Source organism: Myxocyprinus asiaticus, chromosome 12 (assembly GCF_019703515.2).
Source record: "Myxocyprinus asiaticus isolate MX2 ecotype Aquarium Trade chromosome 12, UBuf_Myxa_2, whole genome shotgun sequence".
NCBI lineage: Eukaryota > Metazoa > Chordata > Actinopteri > Cypriniformes > Catostomidae > Myxocyprinus > Myxocyprinus asiaticus.
Window position 1 is genome coordinate 12,845,610 of NC_059355.1, and position 20,359 is coordinate 12,865,968.

Here is a 20,359-nt window from a genome sequence, read left to right on the forward strand (position 1 = left end):
TTTATACACTGAACACACTGCTCTACGGCTCTGCAGATATATACTATTGGACACTGAATGAAAATCAAGCAGTAGTCGTGTGTGTGTGTGTGTGTGTGTGTGTGTGTGTGTGTGTGTGTGTGTGTGTGTATGTGTATGAAGGAGATGACAGAGCAGAGCGGAGCCTCTCATTCATTCTATGGTGCTCAGCACATTTGACTATATATTATTTAATTAAATGACATCCTTCTGCTGTTTAATGATCACACTTTGCCATATCGAGACTTTTTTTAAATTATTTTCAAATAGTCTTTGATTTCATCTCAAAACTCACATTACATTACATTTTGCTAATGACAGTATACTTTAATACGGTATCGAAATTAACAACAAGATGATATCGTACCGTAGAGCTGCACGATTCTGGATAAACTGAGAATCACGTTTTTTTTGCATAGAATAAAGATCACGATTCTTAAGAAAAATGCTTATTTCGGTGATTTACAAAACCTGCACATAAGGGTACTAAACAAAGTAATGTGTAATTTACTAGAGGTTCTGCCAAAATGTTCTCTGCTTCAATCTATGCAAAAATGTATTAAAATTGAAAATCAAATATATACATTTAAAACGTCCACAAGAGGGCACAACTAATACATTATAAACCAAACAGCACCTTGTTATTATTGCAAAAATAGAAAATCCTGTTAAAAAACTGCATAAAACCCCCCGATTTAGCCTGTTTCTCACATGCTAAGTAAAAAGCAAAATGAGCAGAAAAAAATTAACTATTCTACATTAACTTGGTGTTGCACTGGTAAGCAAATATGCAATAAAACACTGTTATTTTACAAAAGTTATATATATATATATATATATATATATATATATATATATATATATATATATATATATATATTAACCATTTAAATTAAAACAATGAGGCCTTCAGTTTTTCTCTTTTAACAATTGCTTCAAGCTTGTAAAGTAATTATTCAAGAGCCAGTAATTAAATAGAGAACAGAGTAAACAGTGCTTTATGTTTTTCAGCAACAGTAGCAATTAAACTTTTGAAAATTATAATATAGAAACATTAAAAAATAATTTAATGCAAAATGAAACTACTTAAATATTTGACGCTTTACTGTGTGATTATTAGATGGTTATTTATACCTTCAGCTTTATTGTGTCAATAGGAAATATAAATGTTAGACTCCCAAACATTACTTTTGCAAATAGAAAAGATTAGAATAGAAGAACAGAGAGCTCTGCATCAGATGCCATGGCCCCCACAAAGCCCCCCACTGAACATTGTGTCAGTCTGAGATTACATATCGGGACAGAAGCAACTGAGACAGCCTAAAAAGATAGAAGAACTGTGGCGAATTCTCCAAGAAGCTTGGAACATCCTATCTGCCAACAACCAAGTTGCTGTTTTAAAGGCAAAGGTGGTCACACTGAATATGGATTTAGCTTTTTTATGTTTACTGGACTTTGTATGTCATTATTATACATCCTCACTATGCAAAATTTTTCAATGTACATTAATACTGATTTGATGCAGTAAAAATGCCTGAATGCCTATCACAGACAGCATGCAGCTTATACACATTTAGACATGGCACAGATCTAACATTTTGAAGAATTTATCCCGTCTGCTTATACATTAAAGGCTGTGTTTGCTTTAGTATCTCACCAAGATGGCGCAGATTTAATCCCATCTGTTTACACTCTCGTAATTCCTTAACAGCTGTGTTTACATTAATATTGCCTAAAGAGGAGTATTTTGATTAAAAGCAGCGCAGAGTCTCGCACAGGAGCACTGCATTTATCACGAGACACAAGCGCACAGGCAGACACTTGCATGTGAGCGTTAGAGAGCAGCCAGCTGTAATCAAACAGTGCAAGGGAAGTGAATTTAGTCAGATCTTGGTAATGCCTGTATTTTTTGGCATTGGTGGCTTTAATATTGAACTGAGCAGAGTATGTCACACTCCTAGCTAATCGTGGCTGCACCCTGCAGTTTGTAAAGCACTGTACTGGACAAACGTCTTTGGCCGTTGCGTTTTAGTTTATTCAGCGTCTCGTGCAGGAGCGCTGTGTTTTGTAGATGCCATATAAAGTTTATCAACATTTAAAAATGTGTCTTGAAGTGAATTTTATAGGCAATATAACCAACTCTTACCAGGTGCTTTTTAATTTGCTATTAGTGTTCCATTTACATAACTTATGAAACATGATTATTTACTGAACACATGCTGTCAAACATACAGTCAAATCATCATGCCGATCGGAAAGTTTGCGAGTAGAATACAAAACATATTATTTCACTCACATATCAAATTAATATCAAGTAAAGGCCCGGAGAAAAAAAAGCTTTTAGAGTTTATAAGCTGTAAACAGATATATTTTGTCACGTTTCGCTTGTAACTTCATGAAACAAAAACAGAGTAAAAAAACAGCAGATGCTCTCGATTGAGACAACTGCTCTAACTGCTTGTCACGAGTCCAATTACTTAAATGTTATATGAGGCATATATATTAAAATAATCTTGGATAAAATGCGATGCTACCTCAGACATCTTTGTTATCATTCTGGGGGGCGGTCTCTAGTTAAATTGGACCAGTCACATCTGTTGTGTTCTGCATCGACACATTTTTGAAGAGGTGCATTTTTGAAGTAGTGCACGTCAGGTCACGCTACGGCGTACGCTACGCTGTAATTGCCGTAGCTACGTGTAGCCTACGCTGTAGGTTCGACGCAGAAATATAAATCGGCCTTTAGAGTCTATAAGAGTCATGCTTGTACAAGCATGTGACATTTGTCCCTGGAAATAAGTTTTGCTGATTGAGTCTGGCCCTTGATCTATGCTGAGATGGAAAAAAGGACAGCCTTCCAGACTCAACAACAAACAAAAGCAAGAGTAATTGAAAACACTGGACACAATGTTATTGTGCATTGTCAGAAAGGAAATGTGACTACCATTACTGGTCAATCTGCACACTACTACACAATGATGGGCCAATTCAGTTGTTTCATCTCATGTCATTTACAAGCTTATAACAGATTCTGAATGTGAAATGCAAAATGATTTCCAAGATATACAGAGCCAGAGATCAGTATGCCGCTGACTGTTGCACTCATGTTTCAATTTCCACATAGACTGACTTCCGCTATGTCATCCAAGCCTTGTACTTCAGACACCATCATTACCAGAGAAATAGATGCTCAATGTATAGTTGCACTTGCTGCTTTTATCAATTACTTTAAGGTGGTTTACCTGCTGTCTCACCCTGTCATGTTGTGGAGAAACTGTGGTGTGTCAAAAATAACAGCGGGGGGAAAACTACCCCTCTCCACATGTTTATACTCCCACTCATTACAGAAATTACACATCATTTATCAGCATGGAGAGCCTAAATGAGCATACGAGTTGCTTAGGTGTAAAGAAGGTACAATGGGAACCTTTTATGGTACTGCCCCAGTGACAAGCTTCTGTACCCATAATGGTACAATTTTTGTTCATCAGGTTTAATATTGAGTGATTAACCTCAAGTTGAGTCAAGACAAGTTGAGGCTGGAGGAGCGAGTTAGACAAGTCGTTATATTAGATCACTTTTAAACTTTATAATAGAATTGTAAAGAAGAACATTTTGCTTCATAAGCATATAACAGCAGATTTGAAGTGAATGACCTCTGGTTTAGAGAAGACCACATCTCGGAGGATTAACTATGCACATTTCATTATTTTTATTTTTTAAATACACCATCAGAATGTGTATTATCCACCAAATTGTAGGGATGTAAGTTTGTTGCCTGAATAAGATCTCCTAACACTCAGAAAACATGGTTTGGACAAGAGGATTATTTTTGACATATTCTTGATTATTCTGACATACAGTACGTATATGTGCCAGAATTATTCATATACTGTATGAATGCATGTGTACTGTATGTACACATGTTATCTGTCCATGAAATGTTTGCACTTTCATTCTACTATAAGTGAATTTCTAACCTGAACCTCCATCCTGACCAAGAACAGTCAAGTTTGGTAACATTCCCCAGGTATTTACTTGGACTAGTTGTTGTTTGTTTTAGTTTATCTCGATAGACTGGGATAGTGATATGCATTTTTTCCCAGTGATTTAGTCCATTAAAACTAAACTAGTATGAACAGAATGTAACAGAGTTTATCAGCTCTTTTATCAGAGAACTAATTATGCTGTTCTTTTTTTGCTGTTGCTTCTAAAGCACCACCAAAATGTGTATTATCCACCAATCTAGGCAGATGACCAACAGACCTAAAGCCAAAGAGCACTGAATAAATTTGCCTGTAGCTCTGATAAGAACATACTCAGAAAATGCTTTGGACAAGAGGACTATTTTATTTCTGACATAATTGAGTATTCTGACGTGTGTGTGTGTGTGGGGGGGGGGGGGGTTTGGTTGGTTTACGACGACATTCTTTTAGGTTACAAACTGGTAATCACAAGGGTATTATGCTATAAATGTGGTTCATGAGGACATTTCTAGTGTCCCCATAATTCAAATCGCTTACAAAACATACTAAACTATGTTTTTTTTAAATGTAAAAATGCAGAAAGTTGTTTGTGAGGGTTAGGTTTAGGGATAGGGTTAGGGGATAGAATCTATATTTCGTACACTATAAAAATCATGATGTCTATGGAGAGTCCTCATAAGGATAGCCGCACTAACGTGTGTGTGTGTGTGTGTGTGTGTGTGTGTGTGTGTCATTACTCCATGAAATGGTTGCACATTTAACCTACCTTTGAATAAGATATAGTGAATTGCTAACATAAACCATCCTGACCAAAACCAGTCAGGTCTGTTATCGTGTATTTGATTTGATATTTTGAAACATCACCCATGTTGTAGCCAACTCCGACACGTTTATAGTATAGAAGTATGGTATAATAGCCAATCTCACAATAGATTGATTGTGATGTTCACTTTCCCTCCAGTTATTAGTCCACTGAAACTACAATTTTATAAACAATGTATTGGTCTGGAACAATCACTCTATGTTGATGTGAAAATATCGTAATTTGAGTACTGAAATTATAATTAGACAAAGAGCCAAAGATATTTGCTCTCTCTCTCTCTCTCTCTCTCTCTCTCTCTCTCTTTCTCATTTACTTGAAGTACCTGCCCATGACTCAGTGCTGCAGCCTTCTAATTCCCTCCAGTTTCTTTCATTCATCCAGTCTTCCAAACTGACAGCTCATCACATAACCAACACGCAATGACATATTTCCATGGCAGTGTCCATGTTACACATACTATACTTTGATATAATTAATAATAACTGCCTTGCGAATAACAAATATTGTAAGCAGCTATATATAAGTACGCTTTAATTAACATGCATGCAGTTCATTCGTATTACTCAGTATTTATGTAAAAACAAAGTATTATTGTATATGAACACTGTAAACTAGAAGCTTGACTAGATTTTCTTGTAATATCTCCTATGAAGAGTTCTATTTCAAAACCAAATTTTCCGTATACTAATGAAACCCAATAAACCTTTATATATATATATATATATATATATATATATATATATATATATATATATATATATATATATAAAACACTTACAAATCTTTAAGCTAAACATCTAACCAAGTTCTGAGATCTGACCGTTACACCAGTTCATACATCCACCTTATTTAAGTCAAGAAAAGCTGTGAGCCATAAGACCGCAGATCTTAAATTATATATTAATATAATTTGTTAATCAAATATTAATCGAATGTGCGACCTATGAGCAAATAAAGAATAATTAAGATGCAACTGATAGGTCGCGCGCAGATATCGGGCACCCCCCCAAAAAAATAAAAAATAACATCGCAACACATCTAAAAGGTAATAGAAATTATATAAACTCAACTTACTCTTTAGTGCCTCAATGGTTAGTGTCGTCTTTATATGTTCTCTTCCCGTCGGCATCAGCTGAGACTCTTTCCTCCTCAGAAGTGAAACAGGATAAAATCCTCCTCAGTTTTTCAGCCCTCTGACTGAAATTTGACTAAAATTCCAGTTTCTCGTTTTCACAAACACCTTACTTGTATATATTCCGTTAGAACGTGTTTGGTCCGGTTTCATGTAATAATACATGTATTTTCGGGACCGGCTTTCCTAGTGGGTCTCTCTCCTCCGCAGCAGGTTTCGCGCTCCTCTCACTAGCTCTGGCTTTGCACTCCAGTCAGTTGCGCGCGCGCGCTAACTGATTCACTCTCGCGCTCACACACGTGCGCGCGCATCATTCTCTACACCGGACACAGGCAGCGTCACGTATACGTGTTCGGTGTGTTTTTCATGTTATTATTATGTGATTTCTAAGGCGTCCCGAGAAACTTTGTCATCACGTCAAGTCAAACTGGTTTGTGTTTTGCCTGGAATGTTTGTCCTCATTCCCAGATATAAAAGACATGCAAACATATTGTGTTGATTATCAGTTGTTTATGTACTTTCAAATATGAATAGGGAATGCTGGGGCTAATTGTAACAAGGGCTGTCTCAATGACGTTTAAGTTTTAAATCAAAAGTCCAATTACACAAATGTTTGTTTTCTTTAGCAGCTTTTTTAACAATGCTATTGTAACATAAATGTCAGGTAGGAAAGGTTGTCACCAGGCCTGGCTCTACAGGGGGGCCTGGGGCCTGGCCCTACAGGGGGGCCTGGGGCCTGGCCCATCCAATCATGAGCTTGGCCTACCCTGACAAACAAACCCAACCCTCTGACTGTTTGGCCCACCCGGAGGGTGCTATGGCCCGTTTTACATCTTAGAGCTGGAGTCGGGGCCTGGTTGTCACGTTTCATATGTTGCAATAAACAAAATGTTTTAATTACAATTTAAGTTGACTGAAACAATGGTTTGATATTTTTGCACCCTTTATATTTTGTGCAGTTTGTGCTTCATAATTGTTTGGTCTTTATGGAGTGTTATGACATTTTTAGCTCTTTTAAATGTACATTAATGCTAACAAATAATTGTAATTGAATACTGTTTAGTAGTGTTATTAATTAAATTTATATAGTGTAACTTGGTTTTCTGCATAACTATAGGGCCAAGTAACAAGTTTTAAACTGATAGATATGCAAAGGTCTGTCAAAAAGACCAGTCACCTCATTCTAAAATGTCTGGGTTATTTTTCAATCCAGAATTCTGGCTTGAGTCTATTGAGTCATTTGTTGGGTTATTTCCACAGTGTTGAGTAGTTTTTAAACCAGCCATTTTAGAGTGTAATTACATTAAGTAAAGTACATGCAACTTCAACACAGTTGTTTCCTTATTCAGTGTTTTAACACTGCTGGGACAGGAATTGCTGGAATTCTTGGAAATGGAGGTGGAATATTACAAGCCCTTTTCTGACCTTATGCAGGGGGTCAGAAAATGTTATATTGTTTCCATAACAAGCCTTGCATGGAATCCAAACCAGATTAGTCATTCAGTCATTTGTTTAAATGTACACACCCAACCTTATCCTATTTAGAATAAATTAATTAAAGATAAATGGCTTATGTTAAATCACATAATCCATGTACACTGATGTATCTGTCTTCACACACCTTTCTCATATTGCATGTACAATCTGGTTCACCATGCACACATGGCACACCTGCTCTCCACATTTGATCGTCGAGGAAACAATTCTTTTGGGGTCTTTGCCTTTTAAATTTACAACCTCTCAAGCATTTCAGATTGGTACAAGCATAATATTTTTGGCAGTGAGCTGTGATATTACAGATTGATTTTTAATACTTCATCCAATTTCCTCCCTTTGGTTTTAAGGGAAAAACAACCCAGATAAAGAGGGGGGTGATTGCTTAGGCCCTTCTTCTTCTTCTTTCGGTTGCTCCCGTTAGGGGTCGCCACAGCAGACCATCCGTGATCTGCATATTTGACTTGGCACAGGTTTTTTCGCTGGATACCCTTCCTGATGCAACCCCCAGTGGCTGGGGACTCTCACTCACACCTCTAGAGCAATTAAGAGTCTCCAGTTCACTTAACCTGCATGTTTTTGGACTTGTAGGGGAAACCGGAGCACCCAGAGGAAACCAGCGTGAACATGGGGAGAACATGCAAACACCACACAGAAAGGCCCAGTTGAGCCTCACAGTTGGACCTTCTTGCTGTGAGGCGACAGTGCTAACCACTGAGCCACCGTGCCGCCCTGCTTAGGCCCTATAGGATATAAATCTTTCATCCACGGTTTCCACAGGGAGAAAGATAAAGCTGAGAAAAACGAGACACTGAATGCCTCATCCAAATCCCAGCAGCTCAGTTCCCCTGAGTGGGCTGATGTGGAGACGAATGTGCCAGCTCAAAAATAATTAAATAAACGTCCTTGCCGCTCTGCTCACAAATAAATAAATATCTAAATATGTAAATGCCACAACAACATTAAGAGCAAACTCGGTCAAGTAAATGCCAGTGACATTGTTCAGATAATGAGACATGAGGAGAATCGTGTTACTGTGAATGTTAATGCTAAAAAATATTTTCACCAAAATTCATTCAATTAAAATACTGTATATGCAGGGAAATACTTCCAGGAATTCACTACAAACAGCTCTCTGATGGTGTACATTTAAAGGGTTACATAATTTTCCAAAAGAGAGAGAAAAAAAAAAAGAAAATTCTATCATAATTTATTCATCCTCATGTTGTTCCTGACTTTCTGTTAGGCAGAATGTTAAGGACTGACAGCCTCCATTTCATCATTCACTTTCAATGTAGGCAAAAAAGATGCAAGAAAGTGAAGTTCCACAGAAGAAAGAAAGTCATGTGGGTTGGAACAACATGAGGGTAAGTAAATGATGGCCAGATTTTAATTTTTGGGTGAACTATCCATTTAAGCATAATCATGTGCATCTAAATCATTGCAAAACACTGTAAAAGTGTAAAATCTACAGTTTAAAATCTTTTAAACTAAGAAGCTTGCCTTATACGTTGCAGTGCAAATGCTGATCCTGTTGGAAATCGTAATTGTATGACCTATAATATTCTAAAGTAACCTATTTTAGACACTCTTATTTAGATTAACGTCAATGTTGCCACTGTCAACAACATGATCACCAAGAAACCAAAAATAACAAACACATAAGAAGAAGAAGAATCAGAATCAGAATGAGAATGAGCTTTAATGCCAAATGTGCTCACGTACACAAGGAATGTTTTTGGTGATAGGAGATACAAGCAAGTGCACACAGAACATTACAGTGAGACACAGAATATAAAACAAAGTAAGAGTATAAATAGACATACAAAAAAATAGGACATAGCATATTCTCCTGAAGTCCACTATCATCTCCACTATTTTCAGCTAAAATTTGTTGTGACCACACCAGACAGCTAGCTGTTCAACCTCCCGTCTGTATACAGACTTGTCACCGTCGTGGATGAAATTGGAAGAAAACGGTCTCAGATCATTTTCAAAGTGAAAGTCAGAGCAAGGAAATGTAGGTGTTGCAGAACATGCATGTACACTAAATGTTTTTTTTTTTTTGTTTGTTTTTTTTTTTTTAAGATTTATGCATTTCAGTTTCATAACAAAATTCCATCAGATTTAATTGAGTTATCTTTAATAAAATAAATTACTTTAATATTAATGTAATTATGTTAAACCTTACACAATTCAATTTGATGGAATTTTGTTATGAAATTGAAATGCTTAATTCTTAAAAATAGGCTAAAATATTTTTTTGAGAGTAATATGGGCAGGATGTCATGCACAGCCCAGATTACATGCTGGAAAACACAAGACAAATTTCCACAGTATAAAATAGACAGATATGCACGAAATGGTTGTATACATGCAGTATTCTTTAAATGTATTTTGTTACAGGCAGCACACTAACAATAACTAGTTGTGCCAGTTTAGTTATTGCAATTCAGAAAAATCTTTTGAGATATAAAGAACAATCGTTCAATAATGACGTGACAAATGCTGGGTCTTTGTGATTTGCAATATGGACTATGAAATGCTTATTGAGCCTGAATACTTTATTGTGAAAAGTGAATTGTTTGAATTCATCTTCATATCATTTAGTTTATTGTTCCTTGCCATACAGCGCCAAAAGCATTGCTTTTTACCATTAGTACCATATCAAACAGGGTTACGCACACTAATGGATTGCACCAGTTATGTTGTCTACGCAGACAGACATATCTTCACTGATTAAAAGTAGGGAAGGTCAGGGCCTCGCTCTAATATGGCTGATTAGTCAGGGTCCACAATGACCTCAACGCATTGTACAGATGGCAAACAATGCAATAACAGCTCGGCATCATTCTTCATGAGCCCTTAGAGACAGTGTCTGGCTTTTGCAGCATGCTGTGCTGTTTGACCTCCAGAAAAAGCTCCTCATTTACTTTATACCTGCTCATGAGGCTGAGTGGGTTCAACAATTCGGTTAAACCAGGCAAACCCACCACTAATAACATCAAGACTGGTAGAGTTTCATTAGCACTTTAGAGTCTTCAAAGCCCTGACTCTTTGTCAGTAAAGGGATGGGCACCTGCTCTTTCATGTGTTAATTAAATTTGAAGTCTCATTGGCTATAAAGAGAGACTCAAGATTGTGATATGGAGGTTGATATTTATTATATATAAAACAATAATTTTCAAAGGAGTATTTTTATGTGATCTGTAAATAAAACTGCAACAGGTGGGGTGATTCTGAAAAAAACTGTCAAGACAATATCCTGATCCTATTTTACTCCAAAATCAAAAGAAACAAGAAATAAATAATATTTTGCTTGTAGAAAATGAAGCATTTTGTAAGGGCCATTGTGAAATTGTTTTCATGAGCTGTCATGATAAGTACATTTTATAAGTACAATTTTCATTACCACAATGCGAAAGAAGATGGCAATTATAATATTCTCATTACTGCAACATGAAAAAAAAAAAGTCAGTTTTAAAGTATTTTATATACAACAGCATCTTTTTTATTGTAATAACGAGAATCTGGCTGCAAAATGTGCTTAAAGGGATAGTTCACCCAAAAATGAAAATTCTCTCATCATTTACTCACCCTCATGCCATCCCAGATGTGTATGATTTTCTTTCTTCTGCAGAACACAAACAAACATTTTTAAAAGAATATTTCAGCTCTGTTGGTACTCACAATGCAAGAGAATGGTGAACAGGACAAAAGGCAGCATACAAGTAATCAATAAGACTCCAGTAGTTAGTTGAGTCCGCCATCAGGTCACAGCCAGAAACCCCCAAACACAATCCGACAAAACGTCATGGTTACTGGTGTAACCTCCGTTTCCTGATGGAGGGAACGAGACGTTGGTGTCGATGTAGTGACACTAGGGGTCACTCTTGGGAGCCCGAGACACCTCTGGTCTTTGATAAAAGGCCAATGAAAATTGGCGAGTGGTATTTGCATGCCACTCCCCCGGACATACGGGTATAAAAGGAGCTGGTATGCAACCACTCATTCAGGATTTATGCTGAGGAGCCGATATAAGGTCCGGCCATTTCAGCGGGTAGTTCAGCGTTGTGGCAGGAGGGACACAACGTCTCGTTCCCTCCATCAGGGAACGGAGGTTACACCAGTAACCATGACGTTCCCTATCTGTCACTCACTCGACGTTGGTGTCGATGTAGTGACACTAGGGGTCCCTATACAAAACGCCACAAGGCTGAACTGTGTTACGTGAACTGGTGGTGTGTGGTGGGCAGACTTGCTGTGTGCCTCATAGCCAGCACACCAGGTCGACACGTAACCTCCCCCAGCATAGTTATGAGTGTCGAACAGCCCTTTTTGGGGACAAGTTGACTACCCAAAGATAGAGACAGGCTTAACCCAGTCGTGGCCTCTTTTCCCTTTCTATTTTTCCACTCCCTAAAAAAGAAGAAGGATTATCCGACTGGGCCGCCAGGTCTAGTCGGGGGGTGTCCCTCCCAAGGGGAAGACACCGCGGAGACCACACCTCGCCCAAAGAGAGGGGGGGATATTTAAGTGGAAGAATACGTCACATGGTCTTTTCAACCATGTGGAGAGCCTTCAAGGTAGATCCTGCCCAATGGGGGAGGAGTTACTACAAACATGGAGACTGGGGCAGAGGGGCTCTGCCCAAGGAAGACGCAGTTTGCCAGCAGGGAAATGAACTAGCGGAGGATATAGATCGCATGGGGTTAGCCTTACAGGGAACCGCCACATGCGGAGCACCTACCCAAGGACAGGGCTCTTAGTTAGCATGTGTACTGGGCCGGCAGTGAGTCTCTCCGAAAACTCGACTGCCACAGGGCTCGGAGGAAGTCAACCAGGGAACAAATTTTGTGAACACTACTGGGAATTAACGGCGTACGTCTTCAGCTCAAAAGGAGGTGGAAGGCACTATGTGCAAGTGATACACCCGGCCTCCCAGGCTTATCCGCTTGTGTTGCATGCCACTACCTGGGATGAAACCAGTTCCACCCGGAGGTTGTAGAACTTTGCAATGGTGTTGGGTGTTGCCCAGCCTGCTGCTCTGCAAATGTCTGTTAGAGATGCACCTCTGGCCAGGGCCCAAGAAGCCGCTACACCACGGGTAGAATGGGCTCGTAGCCCTACCGGGGGCGGCATGTTTTGGGCGAGATAAGCCATAGTTATGGCGTCAACGAGCCAGTGGGCGATCCTCTGCTTGGAGACAGCGCTTCCTTTCCACTGTGCACCAAAGCAGACAAAGAGCTGCTCAGAGACTCTAAAGCTCTGCGTGCGATCCAAATAGATGTGTAAAGTGCACACCGGACACAGCAACGACAGGGCTGGGTCTGCCTCCTCCTGGGGCAGCGCTTGCAGGTTCACCACCTGGTCCCTAAAAGGGGTGGTGGGAACCTTGGGCACATAGCCCGGTCGGGGTCTCAGGATCACGTGAGAATAACCCGGACCGAAATCCAGGCACGTTTCGCTGACAGAGAACGCTTGTAGGTCACCTACCCTCTTGATGGAAGTGAGCGCAGTCAGGAGGGCAGTCTTCAAGGAGAGTGCCTTAAGCTCGGCTGACTGCAAAGGCTCAAAGGGGGCTCTCTGTAGACCCTGAAGAACTACGGAGAGATCCCATGAGGGAATGAGGCACGATCTGGAGGGATTCAGCCTCCTGGCACCTCTTAGGAACCTGATGATCAGGTCGTGCTTCCCTAAGGACTTACCGTCAACTGCGTCGTGGTGTGCTGCTATGGCAGCAATGTATACCTTCAAGGTGGAGGGGGACAGCCTCCCTTCCAGCCTATCCTGCAGGAAGGAAAGCACTGATCTGACTGCGCATCTCTGGGGGTCTTCGTGTCGGGAAGAACACCACTTAGCGAATAGACGCCACTTAAAGGCATACAGGCGCCTCGTAGAGGGGGCCCTAGCCTGAGTGATCGTGTCTACCACTGCTGGTGGTAGACCACTTAGGTCTTCTGCATCCTGTCCAGGGACCAGACATGGAGATTCCAGAGGTCTGGGCGTGGGTGCCAGAGGATGCCCTGTCCCTGAGAAAGAAGGTCCTTCCTCAGGGGAATTCGCCAGGGTGGCGCTGTTGCGAGGAGCATGAGGTCCGAGAACCACGTCTGGGTGGGCCAGTAGGGTGCTACCAGGATGACATGCTCCTCGTCCTCCCTGACCTTGCACAGAGTCTGTGCAAGCAGGCTCACTGGGGGAAATGCACATTTGCGTAGTCTAGGGGGCCAGCTGTGTGCCAGTGCGTCTATGCTGAGGGGAGCCTCGGTGAGGGCGTACCAGAGCGGTCAGTGGGAGGATTCTTGGGAGGCGAACAGGTCCACCTGTGCCCGTCCGAATCGACTTCAAATCAGCTGGACCACCTGAGGGTGGAGTCTCCACTCTCCCCTGAGGGAAACCTGCCGTGACAGCGCGTCCGCTGTAGTGTTGAGGTTGCCTGGGATGTGAGCGGCTCGCAGCGACTTGAAGTGCTGCCGACTCTGGAGGAGGAGATGGCGGGCGACTTGTTACATACAGCGAGAGCGCAGACCGCCTTGGCGGTTGACATATGCTACCGCTGCCATGCTGTCCATCCGAACTAACACGTGCTTGCCCTGGATCAACGGCCGGAACCTCTGCAGGGCGAGCAGCATTGCCAGTAACTCGAGTCAGTTGATGTACCACTGCAGTCGCAGACCCGTCCAGAGGCCGGCGGCCGTGTGCCCATTGCAAACAGTGCCCCAGCCCGTTTTGGAGGTGTCTGTTGTGACCACGACGTGCCTGGAGACCAGTTCTAGGGGAACACCTGCTCGTAGAAACGAGAGGTCGGTCTAAGGGCTGAAAAGATGGTGACAGACCGACGTAATGGCCACACGGTGTGTCCCGTGGCGCCATGCCCGTCTCGGGACTCGAGTCTGGAGCCAGTGCTGAAGCGGCCTCATATGCATCAACCCAAGCGGGGTGGCCACCGCCGAGGATGCCATATGCCCCAGGAGCCTCTGAAAAAGTTTCAGTGGAACCGCTGTTCCCTGTTTGAATGCCTTCAAACAGGCCAGCACCGACTGGGCACTCGTTCGTAAGGTGTCGTCAAGATAGTTGAGAATGCGAATGCCCACCTCCCTTAACGGGGCAAGGGCAGCCTCTGCGATCTTCATAAAGACGCGAGGAGACAGGGACAGGCCGAAAGGGAGGACTTTGTACTGATACGCCTGACCCTCGAACGTGAACTGCTGGAAAGGTCTGTGTCGAGGAAGGATCGAGACGTGAAAGTACGCATCTTTCAGGTCTACCGCCGCGAACCAATCTTGATGCTGGACCTTCGCCAGAATGCGAATTTGCGTCAGCATCTTGAACGGGAGTCTGTGTAAAGCCGGTTCAGTACTCGCAGGTCCAAGATTGGCCGCAACCCACCGCCTTTTTTCGGTACGATGAAGTAGGGGCTGTAAAACCCGTTCTTCATCTCGGCTGGAGGGACAGGTTCTATCGCGTCCTTCCGTAAGAGGGTAGCGATCTCCGCGCACAGGGTGACAGCGTTTTCACCCTTGACCAAGGTGAAGTGAATACCGCTGAACCTGGGCGGCCGCCTGGCGAACTGAATCACGTAGCCGAGTCGGACGGTCCGGACCAGCCACCGCGACGGATTGGAAATTGCTAGCCACGCGTCCAAATTCTGCGCAAGGGGGACCAAGGGGACAACGTCGTTGGACGTACCGGCAGGTGGGGCCTCGTGGCGGGACGGAGCGCGAGGTGCCACAGCACGTCGTGGCCGTGCTGAGTCTAGGGACATCGAAGCACTTACCTGGTTCCTTGTGACCACACCCGGAACAGCCTGGGATGGGGGAGGAAGAGGCCTGTCCTCGTAACCCGTGGAGGCTGCCACATTGGGGGTGGCTGTGTGCCACAGCTGGGCGCTCAGGGGCGGAAAGGGCACTGCTGGAGCGCCAATCCTGCAAGAAAAATCCCGTGGACGGTAGTCGTGGTGACGACCGTACACACCGGGTATGTGACCCAGGGAGGAAGGAAGCTGCTCTTTTGCTGAACTGTTGGGTACCGCAGCCAATTGGGCATGCGGTGAAATCAAACAAAAAGGCAACAAAAGATTTTCCACCCGGCCCTCCACCGGGGGATGGAGTGGTCTTCCTACCAGCTCCATGTGGGTTGCCTGTCTCAGGGGCGCTTCGAGGACCTCCGTGGGTTCTTCGGCGCCGGCTGTGAGACGGGTGGCGTTGGCTTCCTGCGGTTCTTCCACGCCGGGGCCGGGCCGAAGGGGTGGGCTGCAGGAGTGCCGGTGCAGTCACCACAGGGGGACGCCCTTGGTGACGAGCAGATGGGGTGTGGGATCTTGAGCCGTGCCGGGGCAGGATGTGCCGGATTGCCTCCGTCTGCTGCTTCACCGTCGAGAACTGCTGGGCAAAGTCATCAATGGTGTCGCCGAATAGGCCCGCCTGGGAAATGGGGGCAGCAAGGAACCGTGTCTTGTCGGCCTCGCCCATCTCAACCAGGTTGAGCCACAGGTGGCGCTCCTGGACCACTAGTGTGGCCATCGTCTGCCCGAGAGACCGCGCCATGACCTTCGTCGCCCGGAGGGTGAGGTCGGTCGCCGAGCGCAGTTCCTGCATCAAATCTGGGGCAGAACTACCCTCGTGCAGTTCTTTCAGCGCCTTGGCATGGTGGACCTGCAGGAGAGCCATGGTGTGCAGGGCAGAGGTGGCTTGTCCAGCAGCACTGTAGGCTTTAGCCGTCAGGGACGACGTGAGCCTACAGGGCTTGGATGGGAGCTTAGGGCGTCCATGCCAGGTGGCGGCGCTCTGGGGGCATAAGTGCACCGCGAGCACCTTATCCACCGGGGGAATCGCAGTATAGACCTTGGCCGCCCCACCATCGAGGGTAGTGAGAGCGGGGGAACTGCGGAGTCGGGCAGTGAAAGGTGCCTCCCATGACTTCGTCAGCTCCTCATGCACTTCCAGGAAGAATGGCACTGGAGCGGGGCGTGGTTGTTTTGAGCGGTGCCGCGAGCCCAGAAACCAATCATCAAGCCGCGAGGGTTCAGGGGAGAGTGGAGGGTTCCACTCTAGCCCAACACTCGCAGCCGCCCGGGAAAGTATGTCCGTCATTTCGGCATTGGTCTGTGACTGGGCAATCGTCCCTGAAGGGGGAAGCCCAGCTGAGGCTTCTGCGTCCGACTGGACAAGCCCGCTCTCCGATGCTGCGCTCGAGAGCTCATCATCTTCGCGAGCTCCGAACAAGAAGCCAGACTCGCCGTGCGACGAGCCGGCGAACTCATCCGGAAGCCCGATTGGGGCAGACGAGCGTGCTGGGGAATAGGAGGTCCGCGGGGGGATACCCGGCGGAGACGATCCCATTGAGGTCCCCAAATTGCCCCCAGTGCTAGCCGCACTGACCTCATACCCGTAGGTAGAAGGACCGAGGCGTGGAGCCGCTGGGGTGGCTTGCTTTCTTATGAAAGCAAGCCGCGACCGCAACGTTGCCATGGTCGTGTTCTCGCAGTGAGAACCTGAACCATTCACAAACGCTGCCTCCGTGTGGGTCGCACCCAGACACGAAAGACAGCGATCATGACCATCCGAAGTTGAGAGAAAACGACCGCAACCAGGAATAACACATGATCGGAAAGGCATCTTTAGAAAGACGTGTCTTTAAAAAGATGTTCAGTGTGTGCGCTCTTTTAGAGAAATATACTCTTTTAGAGGGGAAAAATGCTTTTTCAGAAAATATACTCTCTAGTTTTTCTGCCGAAGCGCCCAGGGGCATTCTCTGCAGTGCACCAGTGCAGAGGAGGGAGAAGCCGCTGAAATGCGCCGTCATCTCCAGCAGAGGTGAAAGAACAGTGATATTCAGCTAAATGAGCATGACCGTTTGGCTCCGAAGAGAAAATCTGAATGAGTGGTTGCATATCAGCTCCTTTTATACCCGGATGTCCGGGGGAGTGGCATGCAAATACCACTTGCCAATTTTCATTGGCCTTTAATCAAAGACCAGAGGTGTCTCGGGCTCCCAAGAGTGACCCCTAGTGTCACTACATCGACACCAACGTCGAGTGAGTGACAGATAGGGAATGATCATTTACAAGGACATCATCACAGGGGACGAGATGGTCTCGGACATCTACAAAATCAAAGAGTCTGAGAATGGGATGATGATTGAAGTGGAGGGAAAGATGATCAGCAGGTCAGAGGGAGACATAGATGATGCACTGATTGGTGGCAATGCATCAGCAGAAGTTCAAGATGAGGGCTGTGAGTCTTCCCTGTCAGTGGTGTGGATACTGTCCTCAACCACAAACTTCAGGAGACATCCTAAAACAAGGAGTCATACACGGCCTACATCATGGACTACATGAAGGAAGTGAAAGCCAAACTACAGGAAACTGCACCTGACAGGTTGAACCCTTCGTGGCTAATGCACTAGCTGAGGTCAAGAATATTCTAGGCAACATCAAGAACTTTCAGTTTTTCACTAGTAAGTCCACGAACCCAGACAGCATGGTTGGTCTCCTTGACTTCCGTGAGGATGGCATCACACCATACATGCTATTCTTCAAGGATGGTCTGGAGACTGAGAAATGCTAAACTTCAAAAGCATCTAAAATTGCCCCTCCAAATTTGGCCTCTGTTCTGTGGATTGAGCCCGTGGATTAAACCAATCATTCCCCCCTATTCCTTTCCATCAGGACCAGAGGCTCTTTTTTTTTTGATTAACAATTTTTATTGATTCACATATATGCAACTCATAAGACAAAACATATATACATAGAATCAAACTTAACCCCAACTATTACCCCTCCCAATCCCACCCTAACTCCAACAACATAACAGTGGTCCCAAATGACATAGACACACACATGCACAAAAAAATTAATAAATAAATAAACAGATAAACACAACAACAATAATCACACAACCACAAATGACAAATACCTGCCCCATTTCTCCACGGACACTTTAAACCTCCCCGTTCCTCTGAATGTAATTTCCTCAAAGGCCACCACCCTTCCCATCTCTGAGCACCACTCCTGAAAAGAGGGCGCTCCAGCCAACCTCCAGCCCCTCAAAATGATCTGCCTGGCGATCATGACACTGGTTAAGACCCAACTCTTTATGTGTCTACTTTCAATGTCAATGACCGCCCCATCACCCAAGATACAGAGTCTGGGGCAGAATGATACCTGAATGCCTAACACATCGCACACCAGACTCTGCACCTTTAACCAAAACTTTTGTATTTCAACACACCCCCAAAAGTCATGGGTTATATCTCCATTTGCTGATTGCCATTGCCAGCAGGTGTGTATGTCTTTAAGACCAAGCCTATACAATTTAGAGGGAGTCCAATTGAACCGATGTAAAATCTTGAATTGTATAAGGGGCACCCTTGCATCTCTAGATGCAGTTTTTATGTTTTTTTTTAAATCCTAGCCCATTCTCCCTCCTCCAATTCTAAGTTTAAATCTTTCTCCCATAATCTCTTGAGAGTGGTTGAGACTGCATCCTCCAGACTCTGAATTAGCAGGGAGTAATACACTGATGCTTCATGACCTTTTCCAAAAGCAGAAATCACCTCTCCTAGAGTATCTGCTGTGCTATTCCCAAAAATAGTACAGAGCAAGTGGCATAGCTGAAGATACCTAAAAAACTGAGATCTGGGGATCCCAAAATATTGAACCAAATTTTCAAAGGATCTCATCACACCACTCTCATAAAGATCACCGAGTGTATTAACCCCCCTCGCAATCCACTCTGACCAACAAAAAGGGGACTTATTAATGCATTGTTTGGGGTTTAGCCACAGGCTCGAGGCAACATTTAGATAAATATCTGAATTAAACACTCTGGATAATTTTGACCATACTGAGTGCAAATGTGAAATAACGGGGTGTGATTTAACTTCTCTGGTTAGATTGGCAGAAAGGCTTTGCAATGGCAAAATAGGAGCAAGAACTTCTTGTTCAATGCAGAACCAGGGAGGGGCTTTTTCAGGTGGAAGCGACCAATGAGCCAAATTTCTGAGAAATCTTGGGTAGGCCTAGCCCACCTTTGTCAATCGGCCTATGTAGCTTACTAAAATTTAATCTGGGGTGTTTGCCACTCCAAATAAAAGACTTCGCTATGCTCTCAGATTGCTTGAAATAAGAGAGGGGCACATCTACTGGGAGAGACTGTGGCAGTTAAATTTTGGAATACAGTTCATTTTAATAACATTAACCTTCTCAATCATCGATAAATGTAATGAAGCCCACCTGTCTACATCGCTCTAAATCCTTTTTATTAAAGGGTCAAAATTAACTCCACATGATATTGACGAAATGCCTAATGTTATCAGAAGAGCTACGGCCCCAAATAAACCCCACCTGATCTATATGTATAAGAGATGTCATAACTTTACATAATCGTTTAGCCAAAATTTTAGCCAAAATGTTTACATCTAGCTGGATCAGGGAAATTGGATGGTAACTCTTACACTTGCTTGGATCTTTGTCTTTTTTAAGAAGCAGACTGATCCGGGCTTGCGTCATGGTTGGCGGAAGCTTTCCATTCTTTAATGATTCCGTATAAACTTCTAACAAAAGTGGAACCAATTCTGTAGCATAAGATCAAAAAAATTCAGCAGCAAAGCCATCTGGCCCCGGAGCCTTGCCTGTAGGTAAGGCCTTAATTACCTCGTCAAGTTCCACCAAGATTATCTCAGAATCAAGAGAGTTTTTTTGCTCAGTCATCAATTTAGTGAGTTCTAATGGTTCCACAAAATTTCTAATATCATCATCAGTAGATGAAGACGTGGAACTATAGAGAACAAGATAGAATTCTTTAAAGGCATTATTAATATCAATGGCCGAGGTAAAACTTTCACCACCAGCAGATTTCACTAAAGATATGGTAGAAAAAGACTCTCTCTGCTTTATATATCTAG

At 43.5% G+C, this 20,359-nt stretch overlaps 1 protein-coding gene and 1 pseudogene across 3 annotated transcripts in view; one reads left to right on the forward strand and one right to left on the reverse strand.

The window, feature by feature from the left end:
* The window catches only part of ptprfa (protein tyrosine phosphatase receptor type Fa), a 516,187-nt gene extending 509,993 nt beyond the window's left edge, over positions 1 to 6,194 (reverse strand). For all 3 annotated transcript variants that reach the window (XM_051711353.1, XM_051711352.1, XM_051711351.1), the window contains exon 1: positions 5,902 to 6,194. The gene's annotated coding sequence lies outside the window, so the exon portion shown is untranslated. The remainder of the gene's footprint in view (positions 1 to 5,901) is intronic.
* An 11,313-nt stretch (positions 6,195 to 17,507) lies between these two features.
* On the forward strand, positions 17,508 to 18,021 carry LOC127448693 (translationally-controlled tumor protein homolog; annotated as a pseudogene).
* Positions 18,022 to 20,359: the final 2,338 nt, after the last annotated feature.